Source organism: Macaca thibetana, chromosome 7 (assembly GCF_024542745.1).
Source record: "Macaca thibetana thibetana isolate TM-01 chromosome 7, ASM2454274v1, whole genome shotgun sequence".
Lineage (NCBI taxonomy): Eukaryota > Metazoa > Chordata > Mammalia > Primates > Cercopithecidae > Macaca > Macaca thibetana.
Window position 1 is genome coordinate 44196348 of NC_065584.1, and position 20667 is coordinate 44217014.

At 45.8% G+C, this 20667-nt stretch overlaps 1 protein-coding gene across 2 annotated transcripts in view; it reads left to right on the forward strand.

The window, feature by feature from the left end:
• The window catches only part of WDR89 (WD repeat domain 89), an 89616-nt gene that overhangs the window by 64727 nt on the left and 4222 nt on the right, over positions 1-20667 (forward strand). The window contains exon 4 of one of the 2 annotated variants that reach the window (XR_007727437.1): positions 1061-1194. The gene's annotated coding sequence lies outside the window, so the exon portion shown is untranslated. Of the gene's footprint in view, positions 1-1060; positions 1342-20667 lie in introns of those variants that run through there. The other variant, XM_050797899.1, reaches the window with a different exon arrangement.

Below are 20667 nucleotides of genomic sequence, written 5' to 3' on the forward strand. Positions count from 1 at the left end.
ATCCGCCTGCCTCGGCCTCCCAAAGTGCTGGGATTACAGGCGTGAGCCACTGCGCACGGCCTGACTTTTCTTAAGAGACAGGGTCTTGTTATATTGCCCAAGCTGGCTTTGAACTCTTGGGCTCAAGCAATCCACTTGCCTCAGTCTCCTGAGCATGTTAACTTTCATTTGTGTGTATGTGACAAGATCTTGCTATATTGCCCAGGGTGATCATGAACTTCTGGCTTCAAGTAATCTTCCTGAATAGCTGGGATAACAGGCTCCAGCCACTGTACTGGAGTTAAAGTATTTTTTTAAATTTATTTTTAATTGCGGACCGGGCACGGTGGCTCACGCCTATAATCCCAGCACTTTGGGAGGCTGAGGAGGGCAGATCACTTGAGGCCAGGCGTTTGAGACCAGCCTGACCAACATGGTGAAACATTTATCTACTAAAAATACAAAAATTAGCCTTGGATGTGGTGGCACGTGCCTGTAATCCCAGCTACTTGGGAGGCTGCGGCAGGAGAATGGCTTGAACCCAGGAGGCGGAGGTTGCAGTGAGCCGAGATCACACCACTGCACTCAGGCCTGGGCAACAGAGTGAGACACTGTCTCAAAAAAAAAAAAAAAAAAAAAAAAAGAAAGAAAGAAAGAAAAGAAAAAGAAAAAATTGTGGCAAACACATGTAATATAAAATTCACTCACTTAACCATTTTGTAAGTGTAGAACTAAGTAATGTTAACTGTATTCACATTGTTGTGTAACAGATCTCTGGAACTTTTTCATCCTGCAAAACTGAAACTCTGTACGCATCAAACAACTCCTTATTTCTCCTTCCTGCCAGTGCCAGGGAACCATCATTCTACTTTCTGTGTCCAGGATTTCCACTCTAGACATTTCACATAAGTGGAATCCTACAGAATCTGTCCCTTTATAACTGGCTTATTCATTCAGCATAATACTCGCAAGGTTCCTCCATATTGTAGCATGTGGCAGGATGTCCTTCTGTTTCTAATGCTGAATAATATTCCATTGTATGTATATGCCACATTCTCTTTATCCTTTCATGTGTTCACAGACATTTGGGCTGCTTCTACCTCTTGCCAATTGGGAGTAATACTGCAATGAACATGGGTGTACAAATATCTCGTCAAGATCCTGCTTTCAGTTCTTTTGGATATATACTCAGAAGTGGAATTGCTGGATCATATGGTAATTCTATTTTTAGTTTTTTGAAGAATCATGTTAACTTTTAAACAAATAGCCCCATTCTCACGGAGTGTAGTGCAATATGTGAAGAGGTGGCATATTGCCTTCCCTCTAATTAAATTGAAAATAGCAATCGTGCTCATATATAACCATTAAAATATGTTTAAACTTCTTACTTAAGATGCATCAATTACACTGTTGGCAACTATAGACGCTTTCATTTCCTCCCAGTCTCAGTCAACAAGCTGTTCTTTACTTTTAACAATGCCCTCCCCCAATATCAGGGTCACTAGAGCAGAAGATTCCTGATGGAAGGACCTGTGTTGTTCAATACTGTGCCCCAAGTAACTAGCACAGTAGTTGGCATAGAATAAGCACTCAAAAAGAATGGATACATGAACCAGTGCGTGCATGAATAAGAAGACCATGTTGCTAGGAATAGTGTAAAAAAATTGAACTTAGCCCCAGGAGAGAGAGGAGCAAGCAGGAAGTGGAACACAGATGGCAAAGAGACATTTAATGACATGAATTTTGCCAGAATGATGACACCATCCCTAGGATGAATTCAGAGTAAAGCTCTGATGATCACACAGGATCATACCAGCCATGAAGGTTTGAGGAGATGGGAAACCCATGGAATGCTAATGATAAGGTCCTTTCAGATTAATAGGATTGCGCTCTAGGGATTAAAACCCAAGGGAGTGCTGATAGTGCAGGACCCTCTTCCCCTTCTCTTCTGCCACACAGCATGGACTCTGGGGTATGGGCGGGTGGGGTGAGGAGCATTGGAAGCAAAAGCATTATCACACCAAGTGGAAGATTCCGTGCTGGCCGGCTTGCTGCACACGAGGCCAACTGAAGCCCTCTGATGGGGACTGGAGTGTGAAGTAAAGAGAGGATTCAACACTCCAGGATGAGTTATCGTCTCACGAAAGAAGCAAACTCTCCTACTAAAGGCTGCTGTCCTCACATCTTTGCACTTGATACGCAATCTTAGGAAATGAACTGGAGAAAATGGGATTACACTGTATCAATAGAAATTAAACTTAGAACAAAAATTGCATGAATTTATAAAGGGTATATAAGCCCTGGAACAAATTGTTCAGTGGAAATGATGCTGTCACATATCTGAAGCATTCATGAATCGTAAGTTCACTTCCATTCAAATGAAGAGACAAAATTCAAGAGAAGAGTTCCTTTTAATAGGCATATCCCCCCAGAGGGATAAAAGACAAGGTTGGGTTGCTTAGTGATTACATGAAATAGTTTCTTATCCCCTTAGTCAAGAGTTTAAATTTCACTAACAAATCAATACAGTGAGTAGTGGAATCTTTTATTGCTTTATAGGGGAGTCAACATGGCTTAATAGAAAACTCACTAAACCTGGGCTCAGAGGTTCTGCATTCAGATATTAATATTGCCTTGACCACATTAGCCTTTTAGAGAATGATCAGTTTCCATCACACACACTGCCAACAGTGTGAGACAAATCCGACCATGTTTCTCCCCAACATAAAATTCTTCGTGGAGATAATTTTACACCTATAGGGCAAATTCTGAACATCTCTGTTTCATTATTTGACTCTTTCTTACCTAAGCAACCTTAACTTACATCATTTGCCCCTCACTTCATGTGAAGCAACACTGAACAGTAGGTAGTTCTTTCGGGATATACCATGCTCATTCACGCTTACTCTGCTTGAAATTCTCTCTCCACTCATTTGGCAAACTTTTACTCATTTTTTTTCTGTCTCCGCTTAACTGCCACTTCTGTACCGGCATGGTGACTCACATCTTATAACCCCAGCACTTTGGGAGGCCAAGGCAGGCAGATCGCTTGAGTTCAGGAGTTTCAGACCAGTCTGGGCAGCATGGCGAGACTGTCTCTTTAAAAACTGCAGAAAAACGGCCGGGCGCGGTGGCTCAAGCCTGTAATCCCAGCACTTTGGGAGGCCGAGACGGGCGGATCACGAGGTCAGGAGATCGAGACCATCCTGGTTAACATGGTGAAACCCCGTCTCTACTAAAAAAAAAAATACAAAAAACTAGCCGGGCGTGGTGGCGGACGCCTGTAGTCCCAGCTACTCGGGAGGCTGAGGCAGGAGAATGGCGTGAACCCGGGAGGCGGAGCTTGCAGTGAGCTGAGATCCGGCCACTGCACTCCAGCCTGGGTGACAGCGCGAGACTCCGTCTCAAAAAAAAAAAAAAAAAAAAAAAAAAAAAAAACTGCAGAAAAACTAGCCGGGCGTGGTGGTGCACACCTGTAGTCTCACCTACTTGGGAGGCTGAGGTGAGAGGATCGCTTGGGCCCAGGAGGTGGAGGTTGCAAGTAGCCGAGATTGTGCCGCCATACTCCAGCCTGGGCAACAGAACAAAACCCATCAAAACCAAAAAAAAAAAAAAAAAAAAAAAAGGCCGGGCGCGGTGGCTGAAGCCTGTAATCCCAGCACTTTGGGAGACTGAGACGGGCGGATCACGAGGTCAGGAGGTTGAGACCAGCCTGGCTAACACGGTGAAACCCTGTCTCTACTAAAAAATACAAAAAACTAGCCGGGCGCGGTGGTGGGCGCCTGTAGTCCCAGCTACTGGGGAGGCTGAGGCAGGAGAATGGCGTAAACCCGGGAGGCGGAGCTTGCAGTGAGCTGAGATCCGGCCACTGCACTCCAGCTTGGGTGACAGAGCCAGACTCCGTCTCAAAAAAAAAAAAAAAAAAAAAAAAAGTTCAAATGAAGTGTAAAAAGTAAAAGTAAAATGTCCCTTAAAAACATACGCCTGACTGGGCACGGTGGCTCATGCCTGAAATCCCAGCACTTTGGGAGGTGGAGTGGGTGGATCACTTGAGGTCAGGAGTTCGAGAGGAGCCTGACCAACATGGTGAAACTCCATCTCTACCAAAAATACAAACATTAGCGGGCGTAGTGGCAGGCGCCGGTAATCTCAGCTACTGGGGAGGCTGAGGCAGGAGAATTGCTTGAATCTTGGAGGCGGAGGTTGCAGTGAGCCAAGATGGCACCACTGTACTCCAGCCTGGCCGTCTCAAACAACAACAACAACAACACATACTTCCAAAGAGACCTTTTGTTAATGTAAGAGTAGGGACCATGAGTTTCCATCTTTGAATGTTCAGGACATAGCAATGCCTGGTGCATAACAGTCTTCCATAAATAATGTTGAATGAATGAATTTATAAAACGGAGATGGCATAATTGACTGTACTAGCCAACAGTGTTGTAGTGATGGAATCATGCAAGATAATGAATATGAAAGTTCTCTGAACGCTGGAAAGCATTATGTAAGTACAAAATTGTGTGATAATGGGCCCGATGTGGTGGCTCATGCCTGTAATCCTAGCACTTTGGGACACAGAGGTGGGTGGATCACCTGAGGTCAGTAGTTCCAGACCAGCCTGACCAATATGGTAAAACCCTGTCTCTACTAAAAAATACAAAAATCACCTGGGCGTGGTGGTGCACACCTGTAATCCCAGCTACTTGAGGGGCTGAGGCAGGAGAATCGGTTGAACCTGGGAGGCGGAGGTTGCAGTGAGCCGAGATCGTGCCACTGCACTGTCACTGTGTTGGCCAGGCTGGTCTCAAAATCCTGACTCGTGATCCGCCCACCTTGGCCTCCCAAAGTGCTGGGATTACAGGCGTGAGCCACCGTGCCCGGCCGTGATTGTTTTTTTGTTGTTGTTTGTTTTGTTTTGGTTTGGTTTGGTTTTTTTGAAATGAAGTTTCACTCTCGCTTGTCACCCAGGTTGGAGTACAATAGTACAATCTTGGCTCACTGCAACCTCTGCCTCCTGGGTTCAAGCAATTCACCTGCCTCAGCCTGCTAAGTAGCTGGGATTACAGGCACCCGACACCACGCCTGGCTAATTTTTGTATTTTTGGTAGAGACGGAGTTTCACCATGTGGGCCAGACTGGTCTCGAACTCCTGACCTCAGGTGATCCGCCTGTCTCAGTCTCCCAAAATGCTGGGATTACAGGTGTGAGCCACCACGGCTGGCAGTGATTGTTTGCTTTGCAACAGATGCAGCAGTAAAGAGAAGCAAAAGGACCACATTGCTGCAAAAAACAAGCAATCCTAATCTAGAGGGAACTATTAATTAAACATCTATTAATGAATACATTTGCATGGCCAGATTGATATGAAGGTTAAGCACTCTAACTCTGTCCTTATCACTCATGGCCAAGTAATGAGGCTCCTGTTACAAAAAAAGAAAAAACTTATTGACAAGATGGGACACTTACTGTTATTCATTCAATTATTTGGCTTTGGTCAGTGCTAATGATGGTAATGATTGATGGCTACATGCACTGGGGAACCGTCAGAAATGGAAGTAAAAATCTACAGCATGTCGTACATGTATCTGCAGAGGTGTGAGTAAAGAACAATGGAAACTAAGAGAAAACAGCACCTCCAGGTGCCTACAGGTGGCATTCAGATCCAGAATAGCCATCCAGGCTTACAGAAAACTCAATCCAACTTTAAAAGGAATTACCAGGCAGAGTGTTGCAGCTCTGCCCAGCCACTTATACACTGTTGGTAGGAATATAAATTAGTCCAGCCAATGTGGAGAGCAGTTTGAAGATTTCTGAAAGAGCTAAGTTATGGGCCAGGTGTGGTGGCTCATGCCTGTAATCCCAGCACTTTGGGAGGTCAAGGCGGGTGGATCATGAGGCCAGGAGATAGAGGCCAGCCTGGCCAATATGGTGAAACTCCATCTCTACCAAAAATACAAAAATTAGCCGGGCGTGATGGCACACACCTGTAGTCTCAGCTACTCAGGAGGCCGAGGCAGGAGAATCACTTGAATACGGGAAGCGGGGGTTTCAGTGAGCTGAGATTGCATCACTGCCCTCCAGCCTGGCGACAGAGGGAGACTCTGTCTCAAAAAAAAAAAAGAACTAAGTGATGAACTACCATTCAACCCAGCAATACCACTTCTGGTTACATACCCAGAGGAAAATACATTTCTCTACCAAGAGGACTCATATGTTCATTACAGCACTGTTCACAATAGCAAAAACATGGAATCAACCCAGGTGTCCATCAGTGGTGCACTGGATAAAGAAAATATGGTACATGTACATCATGGAATACTATGCAGCCATAGAAAAAGAATGAAATCATGTCCTTTACAGCAACATGGATAGAACTGGAGGCCATTATCCCAAGCCAACTAAGACACAAACAGAGGCCAGGCGTGGTGGCTCACGCCTGTAATCCCAGCACTTCGGGAGGCTAAGGTGGATGGATCACTTGAACCCAGGAGGCAGAGGTTGCAGTAAGCAGAGACCATGCCATTGCACTCCAGCCTGGCCAACAAGAGCAAAACTCTGTCTCAAAACAAGAACAAACAAACAAACAAACAAAAAACAAAAAGAAAGACAGAAACAGAAAACCAAACATTGCCTGTTCTCTTATAAGTGGGAGCTAAACACTGAGTCCACATGAACACGAAGATGGGAACAGTAGACACCGGGGACTACTAGAGACGGGAGAGAAGGAGTGGGGCAAGGGCTGAAAAACTACCTGTCAGGTGTGATGCTCACTACCTGGATGATGGGTTCAGTACCTCAGTACCAAACCTCAGTACCTCAGTACCAAAGATTGAAATTGCTCCAAAAAATTTACTTTTATTTTTGTTTATTTTTTTGAGACGGAGTCTCGTTCTGTTTCCCAGTCATGCAGAAGCATGATCTCGGCTCACTGCAACCTCCACCTCCTGGGTTCAAGTGATTCTCATGCCTCAGCCTCCCAAGTAGCTGGGATTACAGGTGTGCACCACCATGCCCAGCTCATTTTTGTATTTTTAGTAGAGATGGGGTTTTGCCATGTTGGCCAGGCTGGTCTCGAACTCCCAACCGCAGGTGATCCACCCACCTTAGCCTCACAAAGTCCTGGGATTACAGGCATGAGCCACCGCACCTGGCCCCCAAATTTTACTTTTAAATATTTCCTACACAATATATGGTGCAATGGCTGGGTGCGGTGGCTCCCGCCTGTAATCCCAGCACTTTGGGAGGCCAAGGCAGGCGGATCACCTGAGATTAGGAGTTCGAGACCAGCCTGACCAACATGGAGAAACCCCGTCTCTACTAAAAATACAAAATTAGCCAGGCATGGTGGCATGCGCCTGTAATCTCAGCTACTTGGGAGGCTGAGGCAGGAGAATTGCTTGAACCTGGGAGGCACAGGTTGCAGTGAGCTGAGATTGCGCCATTGCACTCCAGCCTGGGCAACAAGAGTGAAACTCCAACTCAAAAAAATATATATATATATATATATATATGATGCAATGTGAAAAAATAAAGGAACATATATTCACATGCAAAAAATAAAGACAGACAACAGGAAACTGACAAACCTGCTGTTAACTAAAGACAAATAGCTAAAAACTAACCAGGAAGTTTTTACAATGCAGTCTTCCAAGTGTTCCGAATGTCAGCAAAAAGAATAAGCCTTTAGAAGGAAGAGCTCCTGAATGTACATAACTGCAGGATGAGTCAACGGTGGGGTCTTGAACTGGCATTAGGGAAAGTTTTTCCAGGACGAGTATAATTAACAGCTTCAGTCATTACCAAGTGGTATTGAGTCTAGGGAACAGGCTCGGGGAAACGTTGTCCTCAGAATTAAAACAGAGATAAATCAAGACATAATCGACGAGATGCACCATCTGTAGATGTAACTCACCCTAAGAAATGTTTTGCAAATGGGTTTGCAGGGAAACTTCCTAAGACCTGAGAGCAATGCTCTTGACTAAAATTAACAACGTATTTTAGCCTCTGTGCCTTCACACGTGTTCCTTCTGCCCATTACATATTCTGTTATCCTTATCTCCCCTTTCCCCAGTCCATTGGGTAGAGTATTATTCTTTCAGAATGTAGTCCAGGCATCATCATAACCTGTGCCTGAGAACAGAATGAATTATTTCCTCCTACTTTCTCTTCTCCATATATCATATTATCATTTGAGGATCTGTCTCACCTAGCACATTGCAGGCTCTTCGAGGGCAGAACCCAAACCTCTTTTCCCCAGCATCTCCTACCTCAGTGCCCAACCAAATAGGTATCTATTCAACGGATCAACTGAGTGGACCAGGAGAGGGGAGGAAGCATATTCTTATCCTAAAAAGTACATCAGTGCCAGGTGCGGTGGCTCACACCTGTAATCCCAGCACTTTGGGAGGCCAAGGCAGGTGAATTACCTGAGGTCAGGAGTTTGAGACCAGCCTGCCCAACATGGCAAAATCCCTTCTCTACTAAAAATACAAAAAATTAGCTGGGCGTGGTGGCAAGCGCCTGTAATCCCAGCTATTCAGGAGGCTGAGGCAGGAGAATCCCTTGAATCCGGGAGGTGGAGGTTGCAATGAGCCAAGATCGCACCACTGCACTCCAGCCTGGGTGGGAAGGGCAAAACTCCGTCTCAAAAAAAAAAAAAAAAGTACATCAGTGCCAGGCGTAGTGGTTCTGTAATCCCAGCACTTTGGGAGGCCGAGGTGGGTCGATCACTTGAGCCCAGGAATTCCAGACCAGCCTGGGCAACGTGTTGAAATCCTGTCTCTACTAAAAAAAAAAAAAAAAAAAAAAAAAAGGAGGGTGTGGTGGTGCATGCCTGTAGTCCGAGCTACATGTTAGGCTGAGGGAGGAGAATCACTTGAACCTGGGAGACGGAGGTTGCAGCGAGCTAAGATCATGCCACTGCACTCCAGCCTGGGCAACAGAGCAAGACTCTGTCTCAAAAAAAGAAAAAAAGTACATCAGAATCTTTGGATAGGCAGTGGTGGCTTGCAGGATTGGCATATTCAATATTGCAGTAGATTTGGTGGGCAGTTTCAGAATCCGCACGAGCCATGAGGTTTTTTATGTTTATTCAAAGAGATCTCAGGCCGGGCACGGTGTAATCCCAGCCTGAAATCCCAGCACTTTGAGAGGCTGAGGAGGGCGGATTACTTGAAGTCAGGAGTTCAAGACCAGCCTGGCCAACATGGTGAAACCCCATATCTACTAAAAATACAAAAAATTAGCTGGGCATGGTGGTGGGTGCCTGTAATCCCAGCTACTTGGGAGGCTGAGGCAGGAGAATCACTTGAACCTGGAAGGCGGAGGTTGAGCCGAGATCATGCCATTGTCCTCCAGCCTGGGCAACAGAAGTGAAACTCTGTCTCCAAAAAAAAAGATATCTCCAATTATTTTTTAAGTGAGAGATTGTTTTAGTAAGGAGACAAATTTATAAATGGAAATGTGCAGCTTGCTATAAAAGTATGCAAAAGATTAAGAACTGGTATAAAGCTAAAGAAGAATTAAATCCCCAGGTGGCAATCAGAAGTTGCACAGAGGAGGAAATGGATTGATCTCGGTCTTGAAAGATAAACAGAAGTTTTTGTTGAGTATGATGGTTAATTTAGGTGTCAGCTTGACAGGATTAAGGGGATACCCACATAGCGGGTAAAGCGTTATTTCTAGGTATGTCTCTGAGGGTATTTCTGGAAGAGATTGGCATTTGAATCAGTGGACCAAGTAAGGAAGATCTGCCCTCACCCAGTGTGCGCACGCACCATCCAATCAATTGAGGACCCAGATCGAACAAAAAGGCAGGGAAAAGAAGAACTCCCCCTCTTCCCCTTCAACGGAAACACCCATCTTTTCTTGCCCTTGCACATCAGAACCTCATGTTGTCCAGTCTTTGGACTGTAGAACTTGCACCAGCAGACCCCTATATTCTCAGGTCTTTGGCCTTGGACTGAGAGTTACACCATTGACTCCCCTGGTTCTCAAGTCTCTGGACTTGGACTGAGCCACACTACCTGCTTCCCTGGTCCTCTACCTTTCGACAGCATGTCATGAGGCCTCAGCTTCCATAATTGCACGAGTCAATTCTCCTAATAAATCCCCTATCTATCTATCTATCTATCTATCTATCTATCTATCTATCTAATCTACCTACCTACCTACCTACCTACCTACCTACCTACCTACCTACCTATCTATTTTCCCATCCATCTATCCTATTGGTTCTGTTTCTCTAGAGAACCTAGACCAATACATCAAGCAAACTGTCAGGCAGTGGGAACAGCCTTTACAAAGCAAGCAGGTTCCGCTGCTTGGAGCAGAGACCTAAAATAACAGTGAGGCTGGGCACAGTGGCTCACACCTGTAATCCAGGACTTGGGAGGCTGAGGCAAGCGGATTACCTGAGGTCAGGAGTTTGAGATCAGCCTGGCCAACACGCTGAAACCCTGTGTCTTCTAACAATACAAAAATTAGCCAGGCGTGGTAGCGCACACCTACTGTAGTCCCACCTACCTGGGTGGCTGAGGCAGGAGAATCACTTGAACCCAGGAGGCGGAGGTTGGGCTGCAGTGAGGTGAGATTACGCCACTGCACTCCAGCCTGGGCAGCAAAGCCAGACTCTGTCTCAAAAAAATAATTATAAATAAAATAAAATAAAATAACATAACATAACAGTGGTTTAAACAGTCAGACAATTTATTTCTGTCTCTACAAAGATCTAGATGTCTTTATCCAACTATTCCAAAAGCAAGGTGTGTCCTTCATCCTTTATGGTCCAAGATGTTGGTTAGTGCTCCAGCCATCACGTCCACATTCCAGATAGCACAGAAGAAAGAAGTACAAACTATCTTAAAAACTATCATTTTATGCAGGTTCTTAGTCCACATCCACCCCATTAGCCCAACACAGTCTCATAACTGTCTCATAACCACAACTAGCAGCAAAATTATCTGGGAAATACAGTATTTATTCTGGGTATCACATCTCCCTCCACCTAAAAATTTGGCATTCTATACCTGTGAAAGGGGAGAACAGATAATGGGGGACAATTAGCTATTTTTGTCACATATTCTTACCTCCACTTTTTTTTTTTTTTTTTGATGGCGTCTCACTCTGTTGCCCAGGCTAGAGTGCAGTGGCATGATCTCAGGTCACTGCAACCTTCACCTCCCATGTTCAAGCAATTCTCCTGCCTCAGCCATCTGAGTAGCTGGGACTACAGGCACGCACTACCATACCTGTGTAATTCTTGTATTTTTAGTAGAGACGGGGTTTCATCATGTTGGCCAGGCCGGTCTCGAACTATGACCTCAAGTAATCTGCCCACCTCAGCCTCCTAAAGTGTTGGGATTACAGGTGTGAGCCACTGCACCTGGCCATTTTTTTTTTTTTTTTTTGGAGACTGAGTCTTGCTCTGTTGCCTAGGCTGGAGTGCAGTGGCACAATCTCGGCTCACTGCAAACTCCGTCTCCCAGGTTCAAGAGATTCTCCTCCCTCAGCCTCCCAGGTAGCTGGGATTACAGACACCCGCCACCATGCCTGGGTAATTTTTGTATTTTTAGTAGAGACGGGGTTTCACCATGTTGACCAAGCTGGTCTTGAACTCCTGACCTCAAATTATCCACCTGCCTCAGCCTCCCAAAGTGCTGGGATTACAGGCGTGAGCCACCACACCTGGCCATCTTCATGTTTTATATACAATCAATGCAGAGTGGTTGCATTATTTTCATGGTGCATTCAGGAAATTTCAAGTAGTTTTTCTTAGCTTATGCATAAAGTGTAAAGTAGGGAGAATGAATGGTAATAGAGCTAGAAAGATAATCAAGTGATCAGAACATTAAGGGATGGACCCAGTGTGGTGGCTCACGCCTGTAATCCCAACACTTTGAGAGGCCAAAGTGGGTGGATCGCCTAAGGTCAGGAGTTTAAGACCAGCCTGGCCAACATGGTGAAACCCTGTCTCTATTTAAAAAAAAAAAAAAAAAAAAAAATTAGCTGGGTGTGGTGGTGGGAGCCTGTAATCCCAGCTACTTGGGAGGCTGAGGCAGGAGAATTGCTTGAACCTGGAGGCAGAGGTTTCAGTGAGCCGAAATCACGCCATGGCACTTCAGCCTGGGCAACAGGAACGGAACTCAGTCTCAAAGAAACAAACAAACAAACAAAAATTAAGGTGTGGCTTGTGTGCTATTCAAGTTACTCAAGGACTCAATAATTTGATCAATTAGGTAAAATGAGTTTTTGAATTTTCTGAAATGGAAAGGAGACCCAGGATAGCAGTGACGATGCCATGTTACTGCCTACCTGTGGGAAAGAACTGTCTCTCTGTTCCTCCTACTTCTTACCCTTTAAATGCAAAGAAACAGCAGCAAGAAAGAAGCTGAGGAAAGGACTACTAATATTTTAATCAATATTCATTGAAATAAATTTGTACTAAGCACTTGCTTAGTACCAATGCTTAGTACAAGCATTTGTGTATGTGGCCCAAATCCAATCCATGTAATCATAATAGTCTATCAAAGCAGCAATGCCACTATTTCAGTAAAGAAAGCATTTTTACGGTCGGGTGCAGTGGCTCATGCCTGTAATCCCAACACTTTGGGAGGCTAAGGTGGGTGGATCACCTGAGGTCAGGAGTTCGAGACCAGCTTGGTCAACATGGTGAAACCCTGTCTCTACTAAAAATACAAAAAATTAGCTGGGTGTGGTGGCAGGTGCCTGTGAACCCAGCTACTAGGGAGGCTGAAGCAGGAGAATCTCTTGAACCTGGGAGGTGGAGGTTGCAGTGAGCCGAGATCATGCCACTGCACTCCAACCTGGGTGACAGAGTGAGACTCCATCTCAAAAAAAAAAAAAAAAAAAAAACAGTTTTTAGGCCAGGCACAGTGTCTCACACCTGTAATCTCAGCAATTTGGGAGGCTGAGGTGGGCAGATTGCTTGACCTCAGGAGTTCAAGACCAGCCTGGGCAACATGGTAAAATCCTGTCCTTACTAAAAATCAAAAAAAAAAAAAAAAAAAAAAGCCAGGTGTGGTGGCATGTCCCTGTAGTCCCAACTACTTGGGGGCTGAGGTGTGAGGATCTCTTGAACCTGGGAGGCGGAGGTTCAGTGAGCTGAGATTGTGCCACTGCACTCCAGCCTGAGCCACAGAGTGAGACCCGGTCAAAAAAAAAAAAAAAAAAAGCTTAGGATGAGAAATAGAAAGTATTTCTGTTTGTTTGTTTTATAAGTTCATTTGATGTATTGGACGATCAGTGGTTAGTTCTCATCCACATTGACTAGATTTTTGAAAATGGTAACACGTACATGGGTAACCAAAGTATAGAGCTTGTTTGTTGAATCTTCATCCTCATTACGTTTTCTGGACAACCTCACAGGGATACGGTATGGGACAATCCTTATTCCTTTGGCCCAAACAGCTTTGTTGAGCCTAGTATCAATGTGCACATCTGGAGTGCCCGTCTCCTTCATGGCAAATTTTGGATCTCTTTGAGCGCCCAAGGGGCACACTTCCTGAAGTCCATGCTATGGATGCGCTTGTGAATGTTGATGGCAGAAAGGCTCTTCTTCTTGCCATCCTTCTTTGCAGAAGCCATCCTGCTGGCCCAAGCTGGAAAGCAAGAGAACTACAGATTGTGGGAGAAAGAAAGCAGCGGTTCCCTGAAGGTATTTCTTGAAACACTGGAGGAGAATGGAGCTAGCTCAAATGGGAATAGGTGAGATTTATAGCCACTCCCCCCATCCCTGCAGCATATCTACTTTAAATTCTTGTTTTTTGTTTTTTGGTTTTTTTTTTGAGAGGGAGAGTCGCGCTGTCGCCCAGGCTGGAGTGCAGTGGCCGGATCTCAGCTCACTGCAAGCTCCGCCTCCCTGGTTTGCGCCATTCTCCTGCCTCAGCCTCCCAAGTCGCTGGGACTACAGGCGCCTGCCACCTTGCCCGGCTATTTTTTTGTATTTTTTAGTAGAGACGGGGTTTCACTGTGTTAGCCAGGATGGTCTTGATCTCCTGACCTCGTGATCCGCCCGTCTCGGCCTCCCAAAGTGCTGGGATTACAGGCTTGAGCCACCGCGCCCGGCTAAATTCTTGATCATGTTAATTTGTAGGTCTTAAGGCATTACATCAAGAAATCACAAATTACATCGGGAGCCAAGCTGAGTTTAGCAAGATCTCATAACCTGTCTGGTTCTCTGACCTATTAAATGAGAGGTCAGGACAAACTGAGTTATCAGGGACATTTTTTTTTTTTTTTTTTGAGACGGAGTTTCGCTCTTATTGTCCAGGCTGGAGTGCTGGAGTGCAATGGTACAATCTCGCCTCACCATAGCCTCCGCCTCCCGGGTTCAAGCGATTCTCCTACCTCAGCCTCCAGAGTAGCTGGGATCACAGTCATGTGTCACCACACCCGGCTAATTTTGTATTTTTAGTAGAGATGTGGGTTTCTCCATGTTGGTCAGGCTGGTCTCAAACTCCCAACCTCAGGTAATCCACCTGCCTCAGCCTCCCAAAGTGCTGGGATTATAGGCATGAGCCCCCGCGCCCGGCCAATCTGGGCCTTTTCTGCTCAAACATTGCAGAAAGGAAAAGGCAGAGATAACTAATGATGTCAATGATAATACGGCAGTCTCTTCCCAAACACACTCCCAAGCTTTTTTCATTGTTGTTGTTGAGACAGAGTCTTAGTCACCCAGGCTGAGTGGCACCATCTCAGCCCACCAAAACCTCCACCTCCCAGGTTCAAGCAATTCTCGTGCCTTAGCCTCTCAAGTAGCTGGAATTACATGTGGGAAAAAGAAAGAGAGATCAGCCTGTTACTGTGTCTATATAGAAAGAAGTAGACATAAGAGACTCCATTTTGTTCTGTATTTGAGATGCTGTTAATCTGTGACCCTACCCCCAACCTTGTCCTTGCAAGAGACATGTGCTGTGGTGACTCAAAGTTTAAAGGATTTTGGGCTGTGCAGGGTGTGCTTTGTTAAACAAGTGCCTGAAGGCAGCTTGCTGGTTAAAAGTCATCACCATTCTCTTAATCTCAAGTACCCAGGGACACATACACTGCCAAAGGTCGCAGGGAACTCTGCCTAGGAAAGCTAGGTATTGTCCAAGGTTTCTCCCCATGTGATAGTCTGAAATATGGCCTCATGGGATGGGAAAGACCTGATCGTCCCCCAGCCTGACACCCGTGAAGAGCCTGTGCTGAGGACCAGTACAAGAGGAAAGAAGGCCTCTTGGCGGTTGTTGGCGGTTGAGATAGAGAAAAGCATCTGTCTCCTGCCCGTCCCTGGGCAATGGAACATCTCGGTGTAAAACCCCATTGTATGTTCTGTTTACTGAGAAAGGCGAAAACCGCCTTAGGGCGAAAGGTGGGACTTGCTAGCAATGCTGCTCTTTATGCACTAAAAAGGTTTATGAAGATGTTTGCATATGCATATCAAGACACAACACTTTGGCCGGGCGCGGTGGCTCAAGCCTGTAATCCCAGCACTTTGGGAGGCCGAGACGGGCGGATCACGAGGTCAGGAGATCGAGACCATCCTGGCTAACAAGGTGAAACCCCATCTCAACTAAAAAATACAAAAAAATAACTAGCCGGGCGAGGTGGCGGGCGCCTGTAGTCCCAGCTACTCGGGAGGCTGAGGCAGGAGAATGGCGTAAACCCGGGAGGCGGAGCTTGCAGTGAGCTGAGATCCGGCCACTGCATCCCAGCCTGGGCGACAGAGCGAGACTCCCTCTCAAAAAAAAAAAAAAAAAAAAAAAAAAGACACAACACTTTTCCTTAAACTTATTCATGTCACAGAGATCTTTATTCATATGTCTTACTGCTGTACCTTCTCCCTAGGATGATCCTATTATCCTGTCACTTCCCTTTCTCTAAGATGGTAAAGATTATTATTAATAAAAATACTAAGGGAACTCAGAGACTGGTGCCGGCGTGGGTCCTCTGTATGCTGAGCGCTGGTCCCCTGGGCCCACTTTTTCTTTCTCTATACTTTGTCTCTGTGTCTCATTTATTTTCTCAAGTCTCGTTCCACCTAACGAGAAACGCCCACAGGTGTGGAGAGGCAGGCCACCCCTTCAATTACAGGCACGTGCAACCACGCTTAGCTAATTTTTGTATTTTCAGTAGAGACGGGTTTCACCATGTTGGCCAGGCTGGTCTCAAACTCCTCAAGTGATCTGCCCACTTTGGCCTCCAAAAGGCTGGGATTACAGGAATGAGCCCCCACACCTAGCCTCAAGCTTTTGTAATTAATTAGTATAGCAAGCTAGAGGTTACTGTTGAGCACCTCTAGAGAATTTTTCATTTCAGTTATACTTTCAACTCCAGAATTTCTATTTGGTTATATATAGAGAAATATGTATTTCTAGCTTTTCATGTCTTCATTGAGATTCTATATTTTTTGCTGAGACATTTTTCTCATGCTTTTCTTTAGCTCTTTTTTTTTTTTTTTTTGAGACAGGCTCCTGTCCTGTCACCCAGGCTGAAAAGCAGTGATATGAACATGGCTCACTACACCCTTGAACTCCTGGGCTCAAGTGATCTTCCCACCTCAGCCTCCCGAGTAGCTGGGAGTACAGCAGGCGTGCATCACCACGCCTGGGTAGTTTATTATTTATTTGTTTATTGAGACAGAGTCTTGCTCTGTCACCCAGGCTGGCGTGCAGTGGTGTGATCTCAGCTCACTGCAACCTCCACCTCCCGGCTTCAAGCAATTCTCCTGCCTCAGCCTCCCAAGTAGCTGGGACTACAGGTGCCTGCCACCATGCCAGCTAATTTTTGTATTTTTAGTAGATGTCTTAATTTAATTTAATTTAATTTAATTTAAGAGAGCTAAATAATTAAACATGAGGCCAAAGTACATAAGAAAGTGGCAGTCTTTTATTGCAAATATGCATACACTCTCCGGCGAGGTTCTCTGGTCCTCAGGTATGGGGGGCCAGGGAAGTTACCCCAGTGCTCTCCAGTGAGGTTGTCCGGTCCACGAATGTGGAGGCCCCCATGAATGCGGGGGCCGAGGAAGTCACCCCGGCTCCTGCCGGTGGCAGACTTTTATGCATTGGTACTGGAAGGGGGAGGGCAGTGGGCAGGATAAGGGCGTGATAAGGGTGTCTCCGTAGGCGTGGCCGGGTAAGTTTCGATCCCTTCGGATTGACGTCACCTGGCGCATGCTCGGTTGTCCTGCACTTTCCCGGGCGCAGGAAAGTTGGTGATGAAGAACCCGGAAGCAATCGGGACTGTGCCATCTTGTTCACCTTCCTCCATTTTGTCCCTTCTCCTTCACCCAAACAGTAGACACTAGGTTTTACCATATTGGCCAGGCTGGTCTCGAACTCCTGACCTCAAGTGATCACCCACCTCAGCCTCACAAAGTGCTGGGATTACAGGCGTGAGCCACCGCGCCTGGCCTATTTTTTTTTTTTTTTTTTTTGAGACATAGTCTCACTCTGTCACCTAGGCTGGAGTGCAGTGGTGCGATCTTGGCTCACTGCAACCTCTGCTTCCCAGGTTCAAGCAATTCTTCTGCCTCAGCCTCCCAAGTAGCTGTGACTACAGGCATGTGCCACCATGCCTGGCTAATTTTTGTATTATTATTGTTTTCTTTTTAGTAGAGACGGGATTTTACCATGTTGGCCAGGCTGGTCTTGAACTCCTGACCTCATGATCCACCCACCTTGGCCTCCCAAAGTGCTGGGATTACAGGCATGAGCCACCGTGCCTGGCCAATTTATTTATTTTTTTTGGACAAGGTCTCACTGTGTTGCTCAGGCTGGTCTCGAACTCGTGAACTCAAGTGATCCTCCCACCTCAGCCTCCCAAAGTGCTGAGATTACAGACATGAGCCACCATGCCTGGCCTAAAGATATTTTAAATATCTTACTTAAAGTTTGGTAAGTACAAAGTCTGGGCTTCCTCAGGGAGTTTCTATTGACTGTTTTCTCCCTGTGCCTGGGACACACTTTCTTGTTCTTTGCATGTTGTGTAATTTTCTGTTGGAAACTGAGGATTTAAAATAATATAACATGGCATAATATAACATGGCAATAATTGAAATTGGATTCCCTTCTTTCCCCAGGATTTCTACTGCTGCTCTTTGTTTAGTGACTTCCTGAACCCATGTTGTAAAGTTTGTATTCCTTTTATTTTTTAGAGACAAGGTCTTTCTTGGTCTTCCAGGCTGAAGCACAGTGACGTAATCAATCCTAGCTCATTGCAGCCTTCAGTTCCTGGGTTCAAGCAATCCTCCTGCCTCAGCCTCCTGAGCGTTTAGGACTTATAGGCATGCAACACCACACCCAGCTAGTTTTTTTTTTTTTTTCTTTTACTTTCTTCTTTAAATTATTATTGATTTTTATTTCAATAAGGTTTTGGGGAACAGATGGTGTTTGGTTATGATAGAGGAGAGAGAAAAAAACCCGGTCCGGCAGCCAGTTAGGGTGGGTCCTCGGTGGAATCCTTTCAAACCAAAGAACAGCCTGCAGGCACAGATAAGGGAACTCGCACAAAGGGGCTTGCCTAAGACACGCCCACAGTCGCACAGATAAGAAAGGTTGCACAGGTGACTTGCCCAGACATGCTAGCAATGGAAAATTCTGTCTTCCGACAATTTTGTAGTAAGGGGAACAAAGCATTGTGGAGTAACTCAAGCTAAGGGCTCGCATGCGCACTAGGAGGACGGGGGTAAGCTAACAGAAATTCACGCCTTATGCAAATGAGATGCCCAGCCCTCACTGGTTTCTTATAAAAGCCTTTGCATTTAGCTGTAGGAAAACGGCAACCCTCTTCAGGTTCCCTCTCCGCAGGGGGGAGCTTTCTTCTTTCTCTTATTAAACTTTTGCTCTAACCTCATCCTGGATGTCCGCACTCCTTAACTTTCTTGGTCGTGAGACAAAGGACTCCGGGTACTACCTCAGGCAAGGACGGGTACTACCTCAGGCAAGGAGAGACTGCTACCTTGTGGTGCACTGGCAAGACTGTAACATGGATAAGTTCTTTAGTGGTGATTTCTGAGATTTTGGTGGACTCATCGCCCGAGCAGTGTACACTATACCCAGTGTGCAATCTTTTATCCCTCACCCACCTCTCACCCTTACCCCTGAGTCCCCAAAGTCCATTTTATCATTCTTATGCCTTTTTGTTTCTTTCTTTATTTGCGGGGCAGTGGGAGAGATGGAGTCTGGCTCTACTGCTCAGGCTGGAGTACAATGGGGCGAGCTTGTCTCACTGCAACCTCTGCCTCCCAGGTTCAAGAGATTCTCCTGTTTCAGCCTCCCAAGTAGCTGGGATTACAAGCACCCGCCACCACGCCCAGCTAATTTTTGTGTTTTTAGTGGAGACAGGGTTTTACCACGTTGGTCAGGCTGGTCTCGAACTCCTGAACTCAGGTGATCTACCTGCCTCAGTCTCCTAAAGTGCTAGGATTACAGGCGTGAGCCACCGCTCCCAGCTGAGTCTCTTTCCTTTTTCTTTTTAAATTGTTGTAGAGATAGGTCCCGCTATGTTTTCCAGCCTGGTCTCAAATGCCTGGCCTTCCAAAGACCTGAGACTACAGGTATGAACCACTGCACCCAGCCAAATCAGTATTCCTTTTCAAGGGTATGGCACTGAAATCTGTTCAGTTAGCTTAGGCGTCAGCTGATTATTGGACGCAGAGTTCCTCAAATTCCAGGAACCAATACGTCTCGCAGCCTTTCCTGACAGATTGTGTGTGTGGGGCCTGTCTTCAATGCTCAGGCAGGATTTTCACAACTCTGCCTTAGCCTTTACTTTCTGCTTGTGAAGGGCCTTAGGGTCTGACAGAGATGAGAATATAGGGACTTTCAGGCATTTTCTGGGCAAGTGCACAACCTTGCACATGCTCAAGGACTTGTAGATTCCAAGGAATACGTTAAAGAGTTTTCCAAAGCTCCCTGTGGATATCTTATACCTCAGCTTTTGGAGTCTTGCTTTTTTGCCCAGGCTGGAGTGCAGTGGCATGCTCTCAGCTCACTGCAACTTCCACCTCTTGGGTTCAAGTGATTCTCCTGCCTCAGCCTTCCAAGTAGCTGGAATTACAGGCATGTGCCACCATGCCTGGCTAATTTTTGTATTTTTAGTAGACATGGAGTTTCATCATGTTGGCCAAGCTGGTTTTGAACTCCTGACCTCAGGTGATCCACCTGCCTCAGCCTCCAAAAGTGTTGGGATTACAGGCGTGAGCCACCGCACCCAGCCTCCAGATTTTCTTTTCGTGTTTTTTGGTCAGCTTCCGGTTTGCTCCAGTTGTTAACATTACCATAGCAACTGTAATGTTAATAATTATTACTGATTGTTTTTGACCAATGCCCTCAGGGAAAAGACTTTTTGCACTGAGTTCTGAGTCAGATCAAATAAAGAAAAGCCCTGTGAGTGGAAGTTTCCAGGGAATAGTCAGGCAGGTCAAATGATGAGAATTCTCTGTGAATGGTGCTTTGGGGAGCTCTAAACCCATTTGGTTTTCTACAGTGGCTGCTAGGCTGTTCGTTCACCATGACACAGAGTAGCTGGTTTTCAAGATTGCTGTGGACCCAAAGAGATGGGGAGGGGAATAGAACAAGATAAATTGTCACAAAGTTCACTGTTCTTACCAAGATCCAGCCATTTTTCTTGAATAAATGCTCCTGGAATTGCTGCAAAACTTTTGTTATTGTACAGTGTTCCAAA